The 20,082-nt window shown below is 40.9% G+C and overlaps 1 long non-coding RNA gene across 1 annotated transcript in view; it reads left to right on the top strand.

The window, feature by feature from the left end:
• LOC149128699 (uncharacterized) overlaps nucleotides 1-20,082 on the top strand; it is a 76,484-nt gene that overhangs the window by 29,765 nt on the left and 26,637 nt on the right. The window contains exon 2 of the long non-coding RNA XR_016236616.1: nucleotides 18,458-18,594. This is a non-coding gene — a long non-coding RNA (uncharacterized LOC149128699). The remainder of the gene's footprint in view (nucleotides 1-18,457; nucleotides 18,595-20,082) is intronic.

Below are 20,082 nucleotides of genomic sequence, written 5' to 3'. Positions count from 1 at the left end.
GGCTCCCTTAGTTAATCCTCCACCTGCTGCACCAGTATCCCATATGGGTGCCGGGTTCTAGTCCAGGTTGCTCCTCTTCCAGTCCAGCTCTCTGCTGTGGCCCAGGAAGGCAGTGGCGGATGGCCCAAGAGCCTGGGCCCTGCACGCACATGAGAGACCAGGAGAAGCACCTGGCTCCTGGCTTAGGATAGTGTAGCTCTGAGCATAGCAGCCTTTTGGGGAGTGAACCAACAGAAGGAGGACCATTCTCTCTGTCTCTCAGAAATTCTCACAGTCTAACTCTGTCAAAAAAAATTTTTGGCCCCTTTCTTTGTGACCACACATCTTCAATTCTGTCAGCCAAGCCATTCATTTTCCATTGCCAAAGCTTACAATATGTTTCTATAATTAAGACTTCTATACTTTGTCACTAGATTATTCTGAATACTGAAAAATCATTAAAATTTCCAGTATGGTATGATAATTATGTAAATAGTTTGCAGTTCAGGACAGTTCATAGTTGGTTCATAGAGATGAAATTCTATGTCCCTGAAACATTGTTTGAAGAAGAAAATTGTTGATAGGTCAACTGAATTTCCATCTTTATTTCCCATTATTGGTTCAAAATTTTGTCAAGTATTTTTTAAAATTTTATTTTTAAGAAAGATCTTCCATCCACTGGTTCTCTCCCCAAATGGCTGCCATGGCTGGAGCTGGCCAGCCACACGGCTGGCAGGGTCTCAACACTTGGGCCATCTCCTGCTGCTTTCCAAGTGCCTTAATAGTTTCCCGGATCAGAATTGGAGTGGCCAGGATGTGAACTGGTGCCCATATGGGATGCGGGCATGGCATGAATGATTAGTTAATTGAAAAGTCTTTATTTAGTGGGTAAATACTTATAGTAGCTGTAAGTATTGTTAATTAATGATTTTTCACTGTTCTGTTTTCCATCCATGTATGAAATCGAGTAGAATGTCCATAATTTTCCAATGATTTCTGGCTAAAATCTGCTCAGTGCACCTTAGATCTTATCTCTCTCTGCTTTTCCAGCAAGCCTGAAAATTTCCTGTCCCCCTTTCATTCTTACCTGACATCAGCTCTTGAGGGTGGGAGGAGCTCTGGTCTATTCTGGGATTGCTCCTCTCTCTTTCCCCAACTTCCCTGTTGCTTTAGCCCAATCTTCCAGTCTTCCACAGCTGGCCTTGTTGTTTCAGAGAAATGAAGATGTTAAATGGCTAGATAAGGGGCTACTGTTGATGTTGAGAAGTAGTAATGGTACGGCAGCCACCTCAAAATTCACTACCTTGCGGTAATACAGCAGCCTCTCATTCATTTCATGTTTCAGCAGAGTTTTGGGATCTAAACCAGGCAGCAGACAGTGGGATACAAATCTACAAATGAAGACTCCTCCAGTCATCTACCACCTTAAGGATGGGCAAAGCTGTTCTACTTCCACTAGTGCATTCTGGTTCAGCTTCCAGTGGGGATTCCCTCCTCTTCCTCTTCCCTCCTCCCTCCTTTTTCCTTCTTCACAGTTTCCTGATAGAACAGAGGCTGAGCCTATTTGCCAGAATCTAACTTTGATGTGACCATGAGATCTTTATATTGTTCTACCTTAAAAATAATTTTGGTGGTGTACTGGAAGCAATTTTTAAGAACTGCTAACTAGATTCTATTTTGAAATAATGTTTGGATTTAAATAAACAGAATTTCTCAGGTAATAATACTTTGGATAAGTCTATCAGTTTCGCTTCCATAGCTCTTTTTTTTTTTTTTTTTTTTTTATTTTTTGACAGGCAGAGTGGACAGTGAGAGAGAGAGACAGAGAGAAAGGTCTTCCTTTGCCGTTGGTTCACCCTCCAATGGCCGCCGCGGCCGGCGCACCGCGCTGATCCGATGGCAGGAGCCAGGAGCCAGGTGCTTTTCCTGGTCTCCCATGGGGTGCAGGGCCCAAGCACCTGGGCCATCCTCCACTGCACTCCCTGGCCACAGCAGAGGGCTGGCCTGGAAGAGGGGCAACCGGGACAGAATCCGGCGCCCCAACCGGGACTAGAACCCGGTGTGCCGGCGCCGCTAGGCGGAGGATTAGCCTAGTGAGCCGCGGCGCCGGCCCATAGCTCTTTTGAAGTCTAACATTTTCATCTTTACTCCAGTGCCTTTACTTCACATATAGAAAAGCAGTGATACCCACAAGGTAATTCATGCTTTGTCACATTTTGTTTTTTGAAGTAAAGTTTGGTAAACCATATTGCTTCTTAAAGACTTTATTTCAAAGGCAGAATTACACGGAGGCAGAGAGAGAGAGAGAGAGAGAGTGCTTCCATCTGCTAGTGCACTCCCCAAATGGCTGCAACAGCCAGGGCTGAGAACCCAGGAGCCAGGAGCTTTATCTGGGTCTTCCACATGGGTGAGGGGCCCAGATACTTGGGCCATGATCTGCTGCTTTCCCAGAGCATTAGCAGGGAGCTAGATCAGAAGTGGAGCTGCTGGGAGTTGAACTGGAGCCTCTATTGGATGCTGGCATCACAGGCAGTGGCTTAACTCTCTATACCACAATGCCAGCCCCTAAACTGTATTTCTTCACTAAATTTCTCAGTGTAACTTGCTGGCATGTTTGGTTGTAGTGGATAAAAGTACTGTTTTGCAAATTAAAAAGAAATATGTATTTTAAATATATTAGATGAATATGGATATGAATATGTTATTTAAAAATAGGCAAACTATGAAGCTTTTAATATACAAACAGATCCCATCTTGTGATGCAATCAGATTTTTGACAGTTTTTGTTATCCAGAAGATAGTCCAAACCTGGAAGTAAATAAAAGAGCTATCATTGATATCTTTTCTGAGCCATTACTACATTGACTGTTAAATTATGAGCTAAAGTTGTTCAAAACAGGAATCTGGAAATAATTTTAAAAAAAATCAGGGGCCGGCGCCGTGGCTCACTTGGTTAATCCTCCACCTGCAGTGCCGGCATCCCATATGGGTGCCAGGTTCTAGTCCTGGTTGCTTCTCTTCCAGTCCAGCTCTCTGCTGTGGCCCAGGAAGGCAGTGGAGGATGGCCCAAGTACTTGGGCCCCTGCACCCACATGGGAGACCAGAAGAAGTACCTGGCTCCTGGCTTCAGATCAACGCAGCACTGGCCGTAGCGGCCTTTTGGGGAGTGAACTAAGAGAAGGAAGATTTTTCTCCGTCTCTCTCTCTCTCACTGTCTATAACTCTACTTGTCAAATAAATAAAAAAAAATCAAGCTTTTCTTAAAATGTTTGGCTTTTGTTAAGAAACTGATTACATAGCAGGGGAGATATAGTACCTGGACTGTGGCATCTGACTCATGTGGTTTATGATCTGAGTTTTGCTTTTTCCTGCTTTTCTGAGTCTGATTAGTTGCTCCTAAGCTCTAGCCCTCTATGTCCTTATGTGCGCTTTGGGCTTCAGAGCACAGATGTCCTATGGGTTGCTTTGGTCATTTGATGAGAAAACACGTATATATAAAGATTTTTGTTATTTGATTAGCTGTTTAAGAGTGATCATGGGGCCGGTGCTGTGGTGTAGCAGGTAAAGCTGCTGCCTGCAGTGCTAGCATCCCTTATGGGCGCTGGTTCCAGTCCTGGCTGCTCCACTTCTGATCCAGCTCTCTGCTATAGCCTGGAAAAGCAGTAGAAGATGACCCAAATCCTTGGGCCCCTGCACCCACCTGGGAGACCTGGAAGAAGCTCCTGGCTCCTGACTTTGGATTGGCCCAGTTCTAGCTGTTGCTGCCATTTGGGGAGTGAATCAGTGGATGGAAGATCTCTCTCTCTCTCTCTCTCTCTCTCTCTCTCTCTCTGTTTGTGTGTGTGTGTGTGTAACTCTGCCTTTCAAGTGAATAAATAATTTTTAGAAGAGTAATCATGAATATTTATTTTATATCTGATACTCCATTTCTTAATCATATTGAGTAAATCAGTCTTTCTGAGTTTGTGGAATGTGTCTAAAAATAGTACTTTTTTATAGAATTGGTCAGGATATCACCATCAATAATTAGTAAAAACTCTAGTAAGATTTCAAAATGTTTTATCAATGAGTTAGAAAAAGCACTTTGTATTCTAAATCATGCTCAAATGAGTGTTCAACCCTGGGAACATAATAAATCTTTGCTCTTGTGTGTCATCAGTTACACACACAGTTGTGGGCCATGACTGTTTGAAGAACACCTGCATATTACATTCTTGAGCAAGTGTGTATGAATGAAACAGAGGAGGGGAAGCTGCAGATGCTGCAAATGCTAGTCATTCAAACATGGCTCCTGATGTGTAGGTGGTGGCTCTGCTTTCTGTCTTATGGGAGTCAAAGCACCCAGAATAGTTTTATCAAATTTATATTTCAGCATTATGAAATATATTAGCACATGAAGTTACTTTGAGAATTTCATAGCGAATTGAATTAAAATGTAAGGATAACTTGATGAAAAATGTTGAAATCCATAGTTTTTTCATAATGCATACTTTTCATGACCTTTTTGAAGACCCTCCACGTGCATAGAATTCAAAAAAAATTTTGCACTAAACTGAACTTATCTTTTAATTTCATTTTTCATGAACTTTTTGTAGTAGTCTTATATTAAAAACAGTCCCTTTATTTCCAAGAAATTCTGTTGAGCTGCTGAGATTGGAAAAGAACCTGAACTTTGAGACATGGAGATGACAGTGATAAAAGATTTACTGCATAGGAATTTTGTGGGGATTAAATGAAGTAATGTAGTTAAATACAATTCAAATGCACATGTCATAATGCACATTAAATGTGAATGACTATGGCAAGCATCTGGTTGAATAAGTGAAAAGAAAAACCCCAGGGCAGATTAATACTATAGAGAGAGCAATTTATGTTTGCCAATCCCTTCTCTCACCACCTGAGGAAGACAAAATAATGCCCCCTTCACCTCAAGTGTTTATGCCTTAATTCCTTGAACCCACAAATTAAGATCCTGAACTTAAAAAATTTATAGCCTTACAAAATATCGATCAGACATGATGATAAAGTAGAGGCATATTTGTTGTGGCATTAAATGGCAAAGCACTGAATGAGGTGAGCATGAATACTGTGCTTTTCTATTCAGCCTGGGATCTTGAATACTGACTTCTTTAAAATGAATGTTTTAGGAGGAAATAGACATAAAGATTCGTTCACTCCTTAGTTAGGGCTTATGCATTGAATCCTAGCCTGGTCATATTTTTCAAGCACTCTGCTTTAGTTCACATTAACATGGTCACAGGTAGAAGGAAGTTATTGGGACATCAGATGAAGGATTGGGTTAGAGAATGGTCAAGATAATTTTCTGTGCCAGTGTTGTTCAGAGCACTCAAGGTAATGACGTATGTCCTCTTAGAAATATGCCATCCAGACCTTGACCAGTGTTTGAAAACAATTTCCTAACCAGCAATACAAAGAGATAATTCCAGAAGGTGGCCATGTTTATGGTATATCATCCATGAAATCACTGAGCAGACAATGCCACTCCATCATAGAACCTTCACCCAGGTTCACGCAGGTGAGATGTTATTGCCGTAGAGGCATTTATGAGATGTATGGCAGCAATGGTCAACAGGGGAGCTATTTTTCTCTCTGTAGTGTTGAAAACATGGCTTTTTGGGAGCAGGATGCTGTTCAGATCTCAGTAGATGCATATATAACATGACAACAAGCAGGGTTTGTTTTTTTTTTATTTCTCACATTCCCTCCACCACCACCAGCAGCACACACACAAACACTGCTCTGGAATTGGTGAGAAGGGCTCAAAGTTGAAGAGGAACCATGTGCTCCTCATTTCAATGCAGCCAAAAAAGATAGACTGATCACCTGCCCAGGGCTTCACAACCTGTCCTTCTCATTCGAACACATCCATACCCCAAGTCAGTAAGTGCAAGATTAGTGTCTGTTAGTTTGCTAGAGCTACCACAACAGAGTACCATGGCCTGGGTGGCTTCCACCACAGAAATTAATTTTCTCATGGTTCTGGGGGCCAGAAATTTGAGATCAAGTTGTTAGCAGGATTGGTGTCTTCTCAACTGTCTTTTCCCTTGAATTATAGGTGGACTTTTATTTCTATGTTTTCATTGGACTTCTCTCTGTATAAAATCTCCTCCTATTATAAAGATACCTGTCTTGCTGGATTAAGACACTAGTGACATCATTTAACTTTATTACCTCTGTGAAGTCCCTTTTTCTAAATATTATAATACTTCAACTATGGATTTTTGGGGGAATGTGATTCAACTCAAAGTAAATGGAAAAGGGAGAGAACCATTGAGTCTTCTCTGTTACCATTTTCTCTCCCCATCATGGAGAATGAGGGACCCCCCCCCCAAGTTGACTGGAAGGGATTTGAAAGTTGTTCATAAAAATGAACATATACTTTGTATAATGCAGAGGGAGGTGACATCTCACTGTCTCTCTGAAGTCTTGCTGAGCTGCGTAATATATGGATTAGTGCACAGAAGAGAATTTTGGGGAGAGTTTAAGTCTAGGCCTTGGAGTTGTGGAGATACCTCCTGTGTGAAATTTTTGAGGGCTGAGTTTTTACTTAAATGGCTCATAGCACAAGTATGCAAAGGATACTGATGCAATGAAGAAGATGGCGATCACCACCATTCCATTTTCAATGTTGGAGAACTGAAAAGAGAATGATAACTGTTGGTGTGGCTATACATAAAGTACTGCAGTGGCTATAGAATGGCTCAGATGTTCTTGGCCTGCCCAGGTGACATCTAGACAATGTAAGGGACAATCCACCCTGTGAAGAGTTTGAATATGGCATCCCTGGTAAGGCTGCTTATAAATTCCATTTACACTGTCTGTGTCAGTAGTTCTCAACCTGGGTGAATTTGTCCTTCAGAGGACAATTTCATTTTTGGTTGTTATAACCTGGGAAGGCTGCTACTACTGGGCAGTACTATTGGTGCTGTTCTACAGGTGGCAATGCCTAGGACAGCCCCTGCTATAATGAATCACCCAGATGAAAACATCAACAGTTCTGCTGTCAACAGTTCTCTACATGGAAGACAGTATGTTGGCTTAGCTACATTTGTGGTGTATATGAAAAGAATATTGATTAAAGGGAGTGTTTAGTAAATGCATATGTGAGAGAAGTGCATTTTTTAATCAAGTATGCATAATGCAAAGCATTTTTGTTTAGGGGATTGGGAATACAGAATTTGTGATACATAATTCTAAGCTTCTGAATTTTATACTCTGGGGAAAGCAGACATGTTGGACAAACAGACATCCTAGCTAGTTCATACAATGAGTGAGGCACAAACATGTTGTAAATAAATGGCCAGTGACTATCTTGAAAAAGTTATGAGAGGCAGGCATTGTGGTGCAGCAGGTTAAGCCCCATCTGTGACACTGGCAACTCATATCAGAGCATTGGTTCAAGACCTGGCTACTCTGCTTCTGATCCAGCTCCCTGAAAATGCGCTTGGGAAACCAGCAGAAGATTGTCTACACAGGGAAATCAGGGTGGTATTCCAAGCTCCTGGCTTTAGCCTGACTCAGCTGCGGCCTTTGTAGTCACTTGGGGAGTGAAGCAGTGGATGGAAGATCTCTCTCTCTGTTTCACTCTGCCTTTCAAATAAATAAACTGAAAAATTATCTATTCTGTGTAATCCTATTTTTTTGTAAAATATTTATATTCACCCCATTTAAAATATTAAAAATACTTTTAACAATAAACTCCAAAAAGTAATATTTATAACTGACTTTTTATAGGATTAAGGATGTCTTTTTTAAAAACTATATTGAAGGAATATAAGTTTCATGTATACAGATTTAGGAACCTAGTGATGCTTCCCACCCTACACTCCCCCTGCCCAAGACCCTACCCTCTATCCTTCCTCTCCTGTTCCCTCTCAATGTTTACAAGTTTCTGCTTTTAGTTTACTTTATACTCATAAAAGTTACCTTACACTGAGTTAAAAAAATAATATGAAGAAAAAATTTCCTCAGCAGTAGAAACAAGGACTGCAAACAACCATCAAAGCTCAAAATGTCAGTTTCACTCCTATGCATTACATTTTTGTAGTTACCACAGGTCAGGGAAAACATATGGTACCCATATTTTTGGGATCGGCTTATTTCATTGAGTATAATGATTTCCAATTGCATCCATTTTGTTGGAAATGACCAGATTTGTTCTTTTTTTATGGCTGAGTAGTATTCTATAGTGTATATATGCACCATAATTTCTTTATCCAGTCATCAGTTGATGGGCATATGGGTTGATTCCATATCTTAGCTATTGTGAATTGAACTGCAGTAAACATGGGGGTACAGATCACTCTTTCATATAATGATTTCTTTTGGTTTGGGTAAATTCCCAGGAGTGGGATGGCTGAGTCATATAGCAGATATATTTTCAGCTTACTGAGGTACCTCCATAATGTTTTCCACAATGATTGTACTAGTTTGCAATCCCACCAAAGTGGATTAGGGTACCATTTTCCCCAATCCTTGCGAGCATTTGTTGTTTGTTGATTTCTGTATGAGACCTGTTCTAAATGGGGTGAGGTGAGACCTCACTGTGTGTGTTTTTTTTTTAATTAATTAATTTATTTATTTGAAAGGCAGAAATACAGAGAGGCAGAGGCAGAGAGAAAAAGAGCTATTCCATCCACTGGGTCACTCCCCAGATGGCTGCAATGGCTGGAGCTGTGCTAATATGAAGTCAGGAGCTTTCTCTGGGTCTCCCACATGGGCACCGGGGCACAAGCACTTGGGCCATAATCTATTGCTTTCCCAAGCCATATAGCAGATAGCTGGATCAGAAGTGGAGCAGCCGGGATTCAAACCGGCACTCACATAGTATGCTGGCACTGCAAGTAGTGTCTTTACTTGTTATGCCACAAAACCAGCCCTGATCATTGTGGTTTCTCTTTGCATTTCCCTGATGGCTAGTGATCCTGAGCATTTTTTCATGTGGCCATTTGACTTTCCTCTTCGGAAAGATGCCTGTTCAAGTTATTTGCCCAGTTCTTATCTAAATTGTTTGCTTTGTTGTTGAAATTTTTGAGTTTATAGATTCTGGATATTAATCATTTATAAGTTTCATAGTTTGCAAATATTTTCTCTCATCCCGTTGGTTGATTCTTCACTTTGCTGAGTGTTTCCATTGATGTGCAGAAGGTCCTCATATTGGTACAATTCCATTTGTTTATTTTGACTTCGATTGCCTGTGTTTCTGGGGCCTTTTGCAAAAACCTTTGCCCATGCCAATGTCTTGTCGAGTTTCCCACGTGTTCTTTAGCAGTTGGATGGTATCGGTCATAATTTTAGATCTTTGATCCATTTTGAGTTGATTTTTGTAAAAAGTGTGTGTTAGGGCTCTTATTTCATATTTCTGCATTTGGAGATCAATTTTCCTAGCACCATTTGTTGAAGAGACTATCATTGCTCCAGGGATTGGTTTTAGATCCTTTCTCAAAGATTAGTCAGTTGTAGATGGATCAGTTGGTTTCTGAAGTTTCTATTCTGTTCCACAGGTCTACATGTCTATTTTTGTGCCGGTATCAGGCTGTTTTCATTATACCTGCCCTGTATTACATCTTGAAATCTGGTATTGTGATGCTTCTGGCTTTTTACTGTATCAGATTGCTTTAGCTATTCTGGGTTTCTTGTGTTTCCCTGTGAAAGCATCATATTTTCCAGATCTGAGAGGAATATTGTTGGTATTTTGATTGGAATTGCATGGAATCTATAGATTGCTTTTGGTAGTATAGACATTTTGATGATATTAATTCTTCCAATCTATGAACATGGAAGATTTTTCCATTTTTTGTGTCATCTTTTATTTCTTTAATATTTGACAATTTTCATTGTAGAGATTTTTCATCTCACTGGTTAAGTGTATTTCAAGGTATTTAATTTTTTCTGTAGCTATTTATCTTAGAGTTCTTTCTCAACTGTGGCATTGTGTGTGTATTCAAAGACTATTGATTTCTTTGTGTTAATTTTATATCCTGCCCGTTTATCAAACTGTTTTAGGAGTTCCAATAGTCTCTTACAGGACTCTTTTCATTCCTCCATATATAAAATCATGTCATCTGCAAATAAGGATAATATGATTTCCTCCTTTCCAGTTTAGAAGCTTTTGATTTCTTTTCTTGCCTAAGGGCTCTGACTAAAACTCCCAGAGCTAAATTGAATCGTAAATGGAAAAAGTTGGCATCTTTGTCTGGTTCTGGATTTTAGTGGAAATGCTTCCAACTTTTCTCCATTCAATAATATGCTGATTATGTGATTGTCATAAATTGCCTCATTTGTGTTGAGGAACATTCTTTCTATACCAATTTGCTTAAGATTTTCATCATGAATGCATGTTGTGTTTTATGAAAAGTTTTGTCTGTATCTATTTAGATAAGCATATGGTTTTTATTCATTTTCTGTATGTGGAGCGTCCCTCTACTTGATCAGGGTGAATGATGAGTGGTTTGTTGAGGTTGTTTGCATCTATGCTCATCAGGGATACTGGTCTATAGTTTTCTTTCTCTGTCATGTCTTTTTCTGGTATAGGAATTAAAGTGATGCTTTCCTCGTAGAAGGAGTTTGGGAGGATTCCCTTCATTTCAATTATTTTGAATAGCATAAGAAGAATTGGAATTGGTTCTTCTTGAAAAGTCTGGTAGAACTCAGTAGTGAAGTCATCTGGTCCTGAGTTTTTCTTTGTTGGGAGGGTCTTAATTACTGATTCAATCTCCATCCTGGTTATTGGTCTGTTTAGGTTTTCTATGTCTTTATGACTCATTTTTGATATATTGTTTGTGTCCAGGAATCTCTCCATTTCTTATGGATTTTCTGATTTGTTGACATGTAACTCTTTGTAGTAATTCCTAATTATTCTTGGTATCTAATTATCCTTGGTATCTGTTGTTGCATTTCATTTTTAATTTATGATTTTATTGTTTCTTAAAAGATTTATTTTATTTGAAAGAGTTACAGAGAGGTAGAGCCAGAGAGAGAGAGAGAGAGAGGTCTCCTGTTCACTGGTTAACTCCCAGAATGGCTGCAATGGCTGGAGCTGAGGAGCTTCTTCTGGGTTTCCCACGTGGGTGCAAGGGCTATTTTCCACTGCTTTCCCAGGCCATAGCAGAGAGCTGGATTGGAAGTGGAGCAGCTAGGACTTGAACTGGTGCCTGTATAGGATGCTGGCACTGCAGGCAGTGGCTTTAACCACTATACCCAGCTATACCTGCTATATCCAGCACTGGCCCCTCTGATTTTATTAATCTGGGTCTTCTCCCTCTTTTTTTTTTTTTTGGTTACTTATGCCAATGGTGTATTAATTTTTGTTTATTTATTAAAAGATCTTCATGGCTGGTGCCGCGGCTCAATATGCTAATCCTCCACCTAGTAGCGCCAGCACACCGGGTTCTAGTCCCAGTCAGGGCACCGGATTCTGTCCTGGTTGCCCCTCTTCCAGGCCAGCTCTCTGCTGTGGCCAGGGAGTGCAGTGGAGGATGGCCCAGGTGCTTGGGCCCTGCACCCCATGGGAGACCAGGAGAAGCAACTGGCTTCTGCCTTCGGATCAGCACAGTGCGCCGGCCGTGGCGGCCATTGGAGAGTGAACCAGCGGCAAAGGAAGACCTTTTTCTCTGTCTCTGTCTCTCACTGTCCACTGCCTGTCAAAAAAAAAAAAAAAACAAAACAAAACAAAAAACAAACAAACAAAAAAAAAACCACATAATCACATAATATGTAAGGATATAAAGAATAAAGTGAAAATTAATAATTCTTTTTGTAAATTTAATGAGTAATTTGGTATGGATCCTTTGAAACTTTTTCCCTAAACATGTACATGCTCCTTGAAACATACAGCTCAGGTCATGCTTTGTGTTTTTCATTTAAGAGCCCTTTTTATGGTCTGTGTTTATCTAGAATTGTTTCAAAGGAAATATACAATGTCTGCTCATTTACTTTTGGTAACTGAAGAGGAGTACAAAACAAAAAGCATAACTGTTTCTGTTCATTCCTTTTCAACCTCAGTTTCACTGCCACAGGCAGCCATGGTTATGCATTGTTGCTTTCCATTTCTCCTCTGGTCAGGCCCACAAATGTAAATATGTGCACATTTCTACTCTTGCTCCTCTTTCTTCTCTTTCCTGTGGCTCCCCCTCTTCGTGGAGGAACGACACAGGACCCTGCGCTGTTCTTTTGTCTGCTCGGCCCTCCCCGGGTTTGCTGCTGGTTCTTCCCGGGTTGGCTACCATCCCTTCCACCTCCGTGGAAGGGCGGTTCCCCTGCCACTTTCCCCACTTCCGCAGGAGAGTGGCGCACCGCCGGCCGGCTCTCTCGGGGGCTGCACAGGTGTTCCTTCAGATAGATGTTCCCCTTAGATGTTCCCGGTGCATGTTGTCTCTCTCCTCCTTTATAGTCCTCTTCCACCAATCCCAACTCTGCTACCCACACGCCGAGTACGCTGCTCTCCTCCAATCAGGAGCAGGTCCTGCTGCTTATTGGTTGAACTGGAGGCAGCTGTGTAAAGCTGTTTCTCCCTTCTCAGCGTCATATTGTGGGAGAGCAGATGCATAGAATAAGTCTTAATTCCAGTAACTTAGTCTAGTCCGAGTTGCTCCCCACACTTTCCCTTTTATTTCTCAATTTCAGGTAACACTTTTTTTTTTTTTTTATTTGACAGGTAGAGTTATAGACAGTGAGAGAGGGAGAGACAGAGAGAAAGGTCTTCCTTCTGTTGGTTCACTCCCCAAATGGCTGCTACAGCTGGTGCTGCGCTGATCCAAAGCCAGGAGCCAGGTGCTTCCTCCTGGTCTCCCATGTGGGTGCAGGGCCCAAGCACTTGGGCCATCCTCCACTGCCTTCCCAAGCCACAGCAGAGAGCTGGACTGGAAGAGGAGAAACCGGGAATAGAACTGGCACCCATATGGGATGCTGGCGCCGCAGGCGGAGGATTAACCAAGTGAACCACGGCGCTGGCCCCAACACTTCTTTTAATTCTAAATAATCACAGTGAAACTTTTTTTTCCTAAAGTGGTAATTATTTTTTGTCTCTAGATTTCTCTGAAGACTGAAAACCAATAGCTTCATTCATTTCCATGGCCACACACAGGTTGTCCAGCAGAAATACAGAGAAAGGGATTGGATTGCCTTTCCTTCTTTCTATATTGAATTTTATAAATTGTTCTTTCTGGAAGGATGTTCCTAATGTCAGTAGATTCATTTTTATTATTTTTTTTTATTTTTCAAATTTCATTCAAACCATGGCCTTTCTCAAGCAGCTCTTCTGTTTTGGTGAGTTTTTACTATTCTCAAAATCAACCTGCCTCACTTATTCCACAGGTTGTACTTGCTTCCTAGAGAAGTCCCTTTGGAGCACATTAATTTCCTGCCTTAACCTGTACTGCTTCCTCTTCTGACTTGCTTATTGCCTCAAGAGTTAGTAGCCACTGAGTGTTTCTTGCACTCCAGGAGTAACTTCTCTTTTTCAGAATCCTGTGTCTTCTAATGGTATGGGAGAGGGAGTAGAGGGTGGGACGGTTTGGGGGTGGGAGGAAGGGTATGGGTGGAAGAACTGCTGTATTCCAAAAGTTGTACCTATGAAATTTATATTTATTAAATAAAAGCTTTCTAAAGAAAACCCTGTGTCTTCTCTTTTTTGGTTTTAAATTCATTTTGTTGTTTCATTGGTCAGGGGCACGTTCTCAAATACCTTCTTCACAAACAATGCTTGATGCTTGGGTTATCACCCTTCTGAGTCCCTGCCTATCTAAATATAGCTCAATTTTACCTTCATGCTTGATTGGCGTTTGGGAAGGCTTTAGAATTTTAGGTCCAGAATCTTACAGAATTTCGAAAGCACCTTTATCATCCAACAGAGTTGATGGTGAAAAGTCTAATGCCCATGTGATTCTGTATGTATTTGCTTTGGAGATGACATATGTTTTGATCCACACTTTGGGAAAGTGTTTGAAAGTAAGAGCTGTTACCCTTGGCAGAGACAATAGGATCTGAATCAGGTCCACCAGAATGAAATGAAGAGCTGTGTTGTGGGAGCTGTGTGATTCTGTGGGTGAGCTTTAGCAACTCTGCTTCTGCTCTGATTTCCTGCAAATCCTGGCCAGAAATTTTCCTTTGAATGAACCCTTGGTCAGTGAGAATTATGGAATATCTACTATTTACTGAAGCATGGCACAGCTGAACTGAAGGGTATAGCCAATCCAGATCTTTCAGATTTAGAAATAGAACCTACCCAAGACTTTGTCTTTTGTTGATCATTATATTTTAAATTCTGTGTTATTTCTTTTCATCACAGAAGAGTCAGAGAATAGCCACAATTTGCAAGCAAAGTAGGTTGCTATGGTTTGAGTAGGTATGGCTCCCAGAGGAAGGGTAAGTCTGAAAGTCATTGATTGATGATGTGAATAGCGCAGGGCTTAATCCAATTATGGCATAGTAGGAGGTGCACCTTTGAGGAGCTCGGAGGTTCTCAGGTCAGTGTGTACATGCCGTTGGGGAGCAGTGCTCAAGAGAGGGTTGGTCAGAGAAGCCAAGTTGGGACTAACCTGACTCACCGTGTGATCACTCCTTGACACAGAAGACACCATTGCCACCCTCTGGCCTTATCAGCTGAAGCAGTCTTAGACTAAAGTCCTCCAAAAGGATAAAAACTGAGCCAAAATAAACCACCTTCCTTCGTAAACAGCTATTTCTGATATTTATTTGTAACAATGAAAAATGGACTAATTCATAGGTATTTTTAGTATAGAGGAAAAGGGATGTCAGTTTTTGTGTGTAAGTACCATGACAGATGTTTCATTGTGAGCTGTAAATTGTGATTTTAAAATCTGAATGGTAAGCCAAGATGAGAAGATGAGTTAGATAACACTTGGCCATATTTTGGAGTTCATGTATGATTGAGACTAATTTTAAGGACCTCTGGTCTGTTCCAGACCCTTCCTTGTCCAAATGTAATTTTTTTTTCAGGGTGTGGAAATAGTGCTCTTGAAGGTCATAGAAAAGTATCATCTGACATAAATGAGGGGGGTTGGGGGGTGAGAATGGTTTCAGGTGTCTGGAAGAAGGCATGGAATAACAATTTCTTAGATATTCTAATTTTTAAGTGGAATTTTATGACAAAAATAGAGCTTAAGTATCCATTATCTGAAATGCATAGGACAAATATTTTGGATTTCAGATTTTTTAAAAAAAATTTGGTGTATTTTCATATATATAATGAGATATCTTGGGAATGATATCCAAATATAAACACAAAATTAATTTGTATTTCATGTACATTTTATGCACACAGTGTTTGTTATAGAACACGTTTCATGTGTGAAAATTTCCACTTGTGGCATCATGTCAATCATAAAAATTTTATGTGTTGGAGCGTTTTGGATTTTCAGTTTAGAGATGCTGAATCTGTAAGTCAGTTCACCAGGATGGGAGGCGTGAGGGGAGGGTATAAAACTGTCTCTTTAGTGTAGTTAGACAGTGGTCATATCCAGTAGGTGTTTTGAGCATATCTCCTACTGACACTACAATTCTGCCATGTTCTGAAATATTTATTGGAAGAGATTAGAATCGTCAATAATTGTTACTTGATGGAGGTTTGTGGAAATATGTTTTTGCAGTTCTAAGAATCATGTGGTTCTGTTCAGCGAGTTATCAGAGATAATGAAGGTCAAAAGCACTATCTACACTTACTTTGCCACAGTGCATTAAAAATAATATTCTTTGTCTGAAAGCTGCTGAGTCTGAGACACCACTTTGAATCCTTCTAATGCATTAGGGAGGTAGACTTCTACAAGGGGGGCTCTGCTGTGTGAAAGATCTTTGTGTTTGGAATTAGGTGCTGGCAATAGGCAGAATAATTTCAGTTACCATCCTCTAGAATTACAGATCTTTATATAGAAGGCTGTAGAAACCAGGAAACTAAGATATACTATGCATGTGCAAAGATTTTCTAAATCTTTTCCCTGATTAAATAGTCTACTAGCTGAACCACCAACCCGTTTTCTGATCTTTATTAGTTAATTTTTATATGCTTATTCCTCCCTGTGCAATTAGTCTTTTTCTCTCTTCCCATGTATCATTTGTTTCTCCTCTTTTCATGTCCTCCCTCTTCTTTTAATTCTTTTGTAACTCTTGGCTCATTAATTCAACAAGAACCTGCGTTGGATATTCTGTGCCTTAGGTTTGATATGATATGGTAGATATGGAGAGGAAAGACATATGGTTCTAGTCCCAGAGGATTTTACAGCTGGTTTATGAGGTTTAGAGGATATATTTAGAAATTACCTCTGTCTTTTCATTTTGACATTTTGGGAGCCGAGCCCAGGTTCAGAGTGCATGGGTTCCCCTCTTCCTCCAGTATATGCAGATGAATGTGAAGGAGTTCATTTTATGGGCCTGATGTTTGTGGTAGAGGCTGTCCCTCCACCCAGGCTTCTCATTTGCTGGCCTCTCCCATCTGCAATACTAAGACACTGGTGTCACCATCAGTCTTTCTCTATGTAAAAACTCCCAGATAAAAATAATTATTTAAAAATTATCTCTCTTTTTTTTTTTTCATTTTTGCCAGTATCTTCCCATGCTCATTGATTTACTGTTACCATTCTTTAAAGAGGATCATTAGGCTCAGTGCACAAACTGAGGGAAGATAATAAATGGCTAGGGAACTTCAATTCTGATCTTTGCAACTTTACCCAGGCATTTTTCTTAGACAGTGCAAGATGTATAATTCCCCTTCATGCTTTTTGGATCTCTCCTGTTGAAAAAAGATATCCATTTCTGACACTTACAAAAAAGTCTTTTTGTGGCAAGAGACTTTTTCTTTCCTATTCTTGGATCCTTCCAGACCCTCTTTGTTGCAAAGCGTCCTTGGAGTTGCTGAGCAAATCCCCAGGGGCCCAGCTTAGTGGGCTCAGAGCAGACTTCTCTGGCATGCAGTGAAGTGACTGATGATGGCCCCGTTTATCATGCCAGCCCTCTCCAGGGCACGAGCTGAAAGGCACCTCCTGTTCAGTTCAGAACCACGGAATCTTCACGCAGATCGACTCTGACGTGACTCCGACAGCAAAATAATTTTCGAAATGTTTTACGACCCCAGGAACCTCTAAAATAGCTTCACTTGTCACTTCTGTAGCCTCAAATCAGAATTAGACTAATATCGAGGGGGATGGCAATGGCACATTAGCCTGTCAAGCAGGAAGATCTGAACTTATGGGGAATACAGCACAGAAACTGCAGAGGAAAGTGCCTTTAGCTATGCACACATAGCTGGGTTAATATGGACTTAGACTTGGAAAGAATTGGGAAGAAGTAAAAAAGGTATAATCCTGATTTTGCATAGCACTTTACAGTTTGTGACACATCTCCATTTGTATTTTTCTCTTTTTATCCTCATGGCAAACCTCTAAGTAAGGGCTTATTGTCTCCACTGTAAGGAGATAGCCCCAGACCCACAAGGAAGCATTTTTGCTCTAGGAGGTAGTTTTCACTCATCTCTATATGCTGAGTACCTAATACATTGCCTGGTATATGGCTGGCAATTAGTTACTCAATAACTTAGGCTGTGGCTGAGCTGGAACTTAGATCTAGGCCACTTCTATCTGGAGGTTAAGTGTTGATTGCCTTCCTAAGGGGAAAGAGGTAATTTAGAATCACAGCGTGGCTGCAGATATCACTTTTAACACTTTGCTCTGGAGCGCTAGGGAAGCAAGGTTGGTAAGGTGTGCTGGGATGTTGAGTAACAGAGCTGGGAGTGTGCATGAGTTATGCAAAACTGTACAGTAGATTCTGGGGAAATGCAGGTTTGCATATCAAACAGAGTCAGCAGGAGAAAATCCAAGTCTATAAATGAGCTCAACTAGAGCCTGCCATTCAGTAAGGCTGGTATTTAGGTTGCTTCCCTTTATTTCACATATAAGGAAACTGAGGCACCAGGAAGCATTTTTGGCTAAGGTCACCTTAGATTGAGGACCACTTTCCTCTAGAGCCCAGATTGTCAGTTATGGTACCTTTTATGTCTGTGGGAAATTGTGTTTTCCTTAGTTACACATAAATCAGTTTCGAGGAGACAGGGGTGTAACATCTTGACCTATGGCCGATGCTACCCCACTTGGGAGAGGATGAAGGGATGGACTAGAGATGAGATTGCCTGACTCCAAGCCTCAGAAGCCCCAGTGCAACAGGGATGCAGGATGGACTAGAGATGAGAAGGCAAGTGGAGACCCTGACAGGGAGAGGGCTGAGCATGAACAATGTTAACAAGGTAATATAGAGGCCTTGGAATGACTGTGGTGAATGTTTAGGAGGTTGGAAAGTGGACAAGAGCCATGCTTTGGACTTGACCATCAAGCATCAGAAGAGCTAAAGGGAGTATTGGGCATTTGATGTAGCAGGGAAGCCACCACCTGGCACTCCTTCTTCCTTTATTGCAGTGCCTGCATTCAAGCCCTCGTTCTGCTCTTCATTCCAGGTTCCTGTTGAAGGCTGTCCTGGGAGGCAGCAGGTGATTGCTTCAGTAGTTAGGTCCCTGCCACCCACCTGCGAGACTTAGATTGAATTCCCAGCTGCGAGCTTAACCTGACCCGTCCAGGCTGTTTTGGGCGTTTGGTGAGTGAACCAGCATGTGGGTAATCTCTGTCTGCCTTCCTCTCTTTCTCTTCCTCTCTACCTCTCAAATAAATGAAAATAAATAAATAAAAATCTTTAAGCTACAGGAGAATTTTCCACAGGGAGTTACTTTCAATAAATGTGCATTTTGGAAAGGCCATGCTTTGTAATTCTGGGAAGTATTCATGATTTTTGAAGGTGTGTTGAAACTCCCCATTTCACAGAGCCATTATATTTCAGAGAAATAATTCCTAACATAGGATTTCGAATGCCTGGAGAGACATTTTAATACATATTAAATAGCTGTAAATGAAAGAGCACAACACATATAATTAATGTGGGTGATGCTACATACATTAGAGGATCCTCATTATTTCTGCAGGCGGAGTCTGCCGCCTATTTTTAACCTTGTTGGCTCTCACCATCTTGTGGGGGTTTTAGCTGCTTCAAAAAGCCCACAACCGAATACTTGTGTGTAACAGAGAAGATCGCTTCCCCATCCATGTAACTATCCCTTATTGATTTAAAAAATTCATCCTGACAAAGTATAAAGTAGATATTTAAAATGTGCATAGTGCATGAAATTACCTCGCATTACTAGTAAATGCATGCCTTGTAGCAATTATGTCACTTATGCTTACACTAATTAAGTGTTGATGTGTGAGCAGTAAGTTGCAATGATGTCGTTAACTAATGTACATAAATATTCCCTTTAAACTGTAATTGCACTTTGCCACAACGTAAAAGAAGGCAAGCTCAATTTAGGAATTATATGGGTCTGTTCTTTGGGAAAATGTTAACGCACTCCACAAAGAGAGAATTTGATTCCATAGTGCAATGTTTCTAAGATAAGGGGGAGATGGGTTGGCCACATGAGTCTAATTTACAAATCTTTCAAGAACATTGACATATTTTCTTCCTCACCATGTTGGTGATGTCCAGGCACACAGTATCCATTGCCCAGGCTGAATTTTCCAGGCTGAAGGAGCCGGCAAGACTTAATGTGTACCCTATTCCCAGCAGAGAGACACTGCACTACATTTCTGTCACAAGGTCTAGCTGATCTCCGGGAAATTTGTGGTGGTGTACCCATTTGCTGAAGTCAAGATTTATGATGCTCAACATTAATGTGATCTTATTTTTAACTCTAAGACTCCAGACTCTGTTTGTTCCCCATGCAACAAAGGCCAATGTAGCAAGAGCAGGGATGTATCGTGCTGAATTGCTTCTGAAGCCAGAGCTAATACAGAGCAGTGGGGCTTCTGAGGCTTGGAGTCAGGCAGCTTGAATTTGCGAACTTGGTGCCTGACTTCTTTGGGATGCACATTCTTCTCATTTTGTGTCTGATAATGACCCCTCTCCCTCTGAAATAGTAAGGTTATTTTCTAAAAATATCCCTCCCTCTGCCAAGATCAAAAGAAAGACTAGTGCACCTTACAGAGCTTAAAACAAGTTGGTTGACTCATGCTAAGAAGGAAAGGAACAGAG

The sequence above is a fragment of the Oryctolagus cuniculus genome, chromosome 1, assembly GCF_051225735.1.
Source record: "Oryctolagus cuniculus isolate XC-2025 breed Fujian yellow rabbit chromosome 1, ASM5122573v1, whole genome shotgun sequence".
Lineage (NCBI taxonomy): Eukaryota > Metazoa > Chordata > Mammalia > Lagomorpha > Leporidae > Oryctolagus > Oryctolagus cuniculus.
Note: the sequence above shows the minus strand (reverse complement) of the source record. Positions and strands in the feature narration are given on the sequence as shown.